This window comes from Zingiber officinale, chromosome 3B (assembly GCF_018446385.1).
Source record: "Zingiber officinale cultivar Zhangliang chromosome 3B, Zo_v1.1, whole genome shotgun sequence".
Lineage (NCBI taxonomy): Eukaryota > Viridiplantae > Streptophyta > Magnoliopsida > Zingiberales > Zingiberaceae > Zingiber > Zingiber officinale.
Window position 1 is genome coordinate 116,862,532 of NC_055991.1, and position 6,150 is coordinate 116,868,681.

A 6,150-nucleotide genomic window follows, 5' to 3' on the forward strand; every position below is an offset into this window, starting at 1 on the left:
GAACTGTTTTGCGAATTAGAATTACACGAGTAAACTAATGTTAGGACCGAGAAAGGTATTGCTTTGTTTACAGGTTCCTCCAAAGAAAAGAAGAACAAGCCTGAACCTGAAGAAGATTCTGACCAGGATTCTGAAGACGAAGAGTACCTGGTGAACCTGGTAAGGAATATGTTCACTAGGAGGAAGAAGAGCTTCAGCAAGAAGGACCTGAAGAAGATCAACTCTCCAACCGAACCAAGGAATGTGATGTGCTTCGGGTATAACAAGAAGGGCCACTGCAAGAACGAGTGCCCGAGATTGAAGAATGACAAACCGAAGATGACCAAAAAGAAGGCCCTCAAAGCAACGTGGGACGACTCTTCCTCGGATGAATCGGAGGCCGAAGATCAGAAACACCAGAGCCACCTCGTGCTGATGGCCCGTGAAGCAGAGTCGGAGGACGAATTGGAAGACGGGTCTGAACCCGAATCGAGCCACAAGTCCGTACTCGTTTCTGAAGGTTCCGAAGAGGTATACCAAAATTTAAATCAAAAATTCTTTAAAATGATTTCTTGTTAAATAGGAAATTAGTTAAATTAGAAAATGAAAACAAATTACTCCTTGAGGAAAACCAAAACCTCAAGGAACAAATTACAAAACATAATCCAACTCAAGATCTAACACTTGAGGAGGAGAATTTATCACTAAAAATAGAAATTAATAAATTAAAAGAAATCTTAGAAAAATTTATAACAAGATCTAAAAATTAGATTTAATCTTAAATAATCAAAAAGTAATTTACAACAAAATCGAACTTAGCTATAAGTCAAGTTCAAATAAAATATTTAAATCATTAATAACCCAACATAAACCAACAAGTAAAGCTTGGGTTCCGAAAGCGTGTTTAACCACGCAAGTAGGACTTAACCAATACTACATACCCAAAGAGAAAATATATTATATAAAACCAAATTAAAAATTAAAATACAAACCTAGACCAACAAATTCAAAATCTAAATATTTTAAGCCACACCAAAACTTAGAATATCATCAAATAAATTACAACTACAAAAAGAACAGACATAAACCAAGAACCAAAAATTAAAGGCCAATGATTCAGGGGAAGACTCCAGAATAGCTGACACCTCCAAAACTAACCTACCCAACAGGGTAACCCAAACCAACCTACCCAGCAGGATAATAAGGACTAATTAGAAAGAGACTAAGTTTAATTTGACTCATGGTACTGGTGAAATTTTGGATGATAGTACGTTAGGGAAGCTCATTCTATGCATGTCTAGGAAGATATGACTTTGACCTGGTGCATTTGGCTAAGTGGAACTAACCAAAGCTACCCTCTATGGATCCTAACTAGTTAGACCAAGGTTTTATATTAAGTTCAGTGGATAGGACTATTTGGAAAACCTCGAAGGCATAGTTACTTTAATGATGTCCAAGTGAATCACCATAGCCTAGAAGTTTATCCAAAGAATGCATATTTGTTGAGCCCAAAGCTAAACTTGAATCTAACACAAAGTTAAACCAAATCCTAAAATTGAACCTAATTCATCTCACAAAATTATAGGATTTCCTGATTAAAAACATAAATCGGGTGAGATGACTAAGGACTCAATTTAAATTAAATTAAAATTAAATTAAAGATTTAAATTAAATTATATTAAAATTAAACTAAATTAAATTAAAATTTTAAATTAAAATTTTAATTAAATTAAATTAAAATTAACCTAAAAACTTTAAAAATTATTTTATTTTTATTTTAAAAAAAACTTTAAAATTTATTTTAAAAATTCCTTTAAAAACTACTTTAAAATTATATTAAAAACCTTAAAAATTATTTTAAAAATTCCTTTAAAAAAGTTAAAAACTACTTTAAAAATTCCTTTAAAAATGTTAAAAACTACTTTAAAAATTATTTTAAAAATTCCTTTAAAAACTACTTTAAAAATTATTTAAAAAACTTTAAAAATTATTTTAAAAACTTTAAAAACTACTTTAAAAATTATTTTAAAAATTCTTTTAAAAACTTTAAAAATTATTTTAAGAATTCCTTTAAAAACTTTAAAAACTATTTTAAAAATTATTTTAAAAACTTTAAAAATTATTTTAAAAACTTTAAAAATTATTTTAAAAACTTTAAAAATTATTTTTTAAAAAATAAAAATTATTTTAAAAATTCTTTTAAAAACTTTAAAAAATATTTTAAAAATTATTTAAAAATTATTTTAAAAATTCTTAAAAAGAATTAAAAATTACTTTAAAAATTCTTTTAAAAACTTTAAAAAAATATTTTAAAAATTCTTTTAAAAACTTTAAAAATTATTTTATAAATTCTTTTAAAAACTATTTTATAAATTATTTTTTTAAAAAAACTTTAAAAACCTTTTTATTTTAAAAACTCTTTTAAAACTTTAAAAATCTCTTTTTTAAAAAAAATATTTTAAAAAAAATCTTAAAAATTCTTTTAAAAACTTTAAAAATTATTTTAAAAAAATTCTTTTAGAAACTTTAAAAATTATTTTAAAAAAACCAAAGTAAAAAATCAGGGGTGTGCGCCCCTGGTATTCCCTTCCGGGGCGCCCGGAAGGGACTCCGGGCGCCCCACCTCGCCTTATCCCGGGCGCCCGGGAACGGTTCGGGCGCCCGCAACCCCCTCTATATAGGGGGGCAGGGGCGCCCTCTCCTTTTGCCCCACATCTTCTTCACTCTCGTTAAGGTTCCTTCCGAGTTTTACCGCGAGAGTGATCAAAATTAAAATTTTACTTCATTCCGCGATTATTACGCTGTTGCGAATCAACCGAGGTCATCATCTCTAAAAATTTAGTCACGATGCCTCGATAACTCTCTTTGTCCTCCTAAGTTTCTTTAAATATTTCACTGATTACTTGCTTAAGTATAGATTTTTTATATAATGTAGAAAACGCTCTAGATCTGGTGCTGGTCCCTCGGCTGCTAGTATTGACCCTAGTTTCCCTACTGACGAACTTAGGATTAAGTTTGAATCGACTATTTATGTGCCTATTAGGACTAAGTGCCTAGATAGAGAGTTTATCTTACGTTCATGTGTTCCAGTTATAGAGGTTATTAGCCACTATAACTTGCGGAACTTTGTTTACTGTACCAGTTCAGTAAAATAAATTTAGTAGCTAACTGGTTAGACAGATTTTATAATGTCAGGTTCAAGGAGAGGTTAATTATTTTTATTTACTTTTTACAAAATATCTCTTTTTAAAAACAAATCAAAACTCAGTGTTTAAAAATTTTAAAATTAGTTTTGAAAGATAAAATTAGTTTTTGAAAATGTGCTTTATGTCTCAAATTTTAAACTTTTCAATTTTAATCTTGAAAATGACACCTTTTAATTTAAATCTTCCAAACTTAGCTTTAAAAAGTTGGTTTTGAAAATTGGAGTCCTCAATTTTTGAAAATCATATTTGAATTTCAAAACATACTTTTGAAAATTTATCTAAAAGGTTGTAAAATCAGATTGTACATTTTTTTAAAGTTTTTACAAAATCAAACATGATTTTGGAAATTGATTTTGAAACTAAGATTTCGTTAATTGGATTGTTTTAAACATAGGTTTATTTTCGAACTTTAAACTTTTTAAAATCATGTTAGTTCTGATATTTAGACCTTCTAAGCTTAGATTTGTAAAGTTGACTTTGAAAAATAAGTTTTGTAACTTAGATTCCTTTTTTATACTTCGTTTTGAAAAATTATATTTTTAAAATATATATATTTTTTGAAAATTGAAGGTTACAAACTTAAAATTGAAAACAGATTTTACTTAGTTTCAAAAGTTGGTTTTGAAAATTGGATTTTACAAACTAAGTCTTGAAAAAATAAAATCTTATTTAGTTTTGAAAGTTAAAGAGTTAAATCATTTTCTATGTTATACTTCCCCAAGATAATCTGTCTTACAGTTCTAAAATTTCTTGACCTTGATTTTTTCTAACTTGTTGTTCTATATTATTTTGATGAATGCCAAAAGGGGAGGGTTAGGTGGTTAAGTTAGTTGAACGAACTGAACAGAACAAAATCTAAAAGCTAACTTAACAACCTTAAGGTTAAAGTACCTTATGCTTGGTTTCTTACATGCATATTTATCACTAACTTAACCAAGTTGTCATTGCATCAAAAAGGGGGAGATTGTTGGTGCGGTTAGCACTAACGGTCTAACTCAAGTTTTGATGAATGACAAAATATGTTAAGTTAGTTTTGTCGTTATCTAACACTCTGATCGAGTATGCAAGAGAAGTCCAGACAAGTCGACAGACTGACTTGATGTCTGGCACGAAACCCAGCTAGGTCGACGGGCCGACCGGATAGCTGGCACGAAGTCCAAACGGATCGACGGGCTGACCGGACGTTTGGCACAAAGTCCAGCTACGTCGACGGGCTGACCGGATAGCTGGCGTAAAGTCCAGACGGGTCGAAGGGATGACCGGGCGTCTGACAGGTAAGTAAAGGTAAGTCACTGGAGGGGAGTGACTGTAAGTACGCATTCCCGGAAAGGAAACTTAGGCGCTAATCCGACTTAGAACCATTTCAGAACTCTAAGTCGAGATCTTGACTAGATTCCGGTCTCGGACAGACGGAATCTAATTAATACTCTAATTGTTTAACTTAAACTGTGCTAACATTCTGTTTTACAGGATATATGTATTATATATTTTTGCCTCCGGACTAACATTTTCTTGCAGGAAGGAAGCTGTTGGAAAATTGGGGCCCGGGCGCTCGGGAGGTACCCGGGCGCCCGGAGGCAAAAACTTATCCCCGACGTCGCCTCACCAAGTGGAGTTCACTGATTGGCTCGGCTACGTCACATCCAGGGCGCCCTGAAGGTTCCAGGCGCCCCGAACCTCCTTTATAAGGAGGGTCAAGGCTGGAGTCAGATCATTAACTTAGAACTCATAATCTGATCTCTTGTTCTCCTGTGACGCTGCAAAACTCCGACAACACACTGTTCCTCTAGTTTCTTTCTTTGTCGGTATTGTTTTATTTTTGTCATTAGCATTCTTATACTTAATTTGTAATCAAACCTTCGAATTGCTAGTGAATTGCCCATCAAAAGCACCCTTGTGTTCGGGCCTTGGAGTAGGAGTCGACACAGGCTCCGAACCAAGTAAATCGAACTGTGTTAGCGTTGCTCTTTTCTTTTCACTTATACATTTTCCGCTGTGTAATCTCTCGATAAAGTTTAAAATCAATATTCACCCTCCTCTATCGACTTTCACGATCCAATAGTACGTACCAATGCTTTTGGACCCCATGAAAGTTGAAATAACATTTCTTTTTAAAGATGAGCTCGATTATCATGAACCTAAAATCAAATACAATAATTGTTAGAAGTTTACATATGTATTAACCAAATGTAAAATGTTTACTTACATATGATTTGAACCATGTTGCAAATTCTTCTTGGCATAAGCGATCAAACTCATGTGTCGACAATTCAGAATATAAATTTTCAAAAATCCTACTAAAAAAAAAATTATAACACTAATATGACATAAGAAATATAATTATAATATATAAAAGATATACTTACTCATAATATGATGATACTTATAGATAATTTAATAAAATATATGTATGGGTTGCCCGCTGATCCTGTCCGAACCAGGAGTCAACGGACACTGGGCACGTGGCGCTCCCTGCTGGATCCTCAAGTGCTCCGGTGAACCTGCAGCAAAACCGAGCCGGGAGGGGTGTCCCGGCGACGGCCCTCCGACGCTCAAGTCAGGCGAGGAATAACAGAAAGGTGGCCTCAAGATGAAGACTTTGCATACCTCCGGTGAAGAAATGGAGGCCTTATATAGACCCCTCGAATAAGCCTGGGCGCGCCAATCAAAGCAACCACCTGCCTTTGACCATGCCCAGGTATGGGTCTGTCAGAAGGGCCATGCCCAGATATGGATCTGTCAGAAAGACGTCCATGAGGCCATACTGCTACTGTATCAACCTTTCCATGATGTGACGGCAAGATCCTCCATCGTGCGATCTTGTGTACGGCCTAATCATCAGACATGCTTCTGCTGATATCCCATATCCCGAGCCGAGCGCATAGGCCGCTCGGCCACCTTTGTACTCTCGCCCTTATCTTGGCCGAACGGACAACCCGCTCGGCCCTTTGGCCCCAGCCGAGCG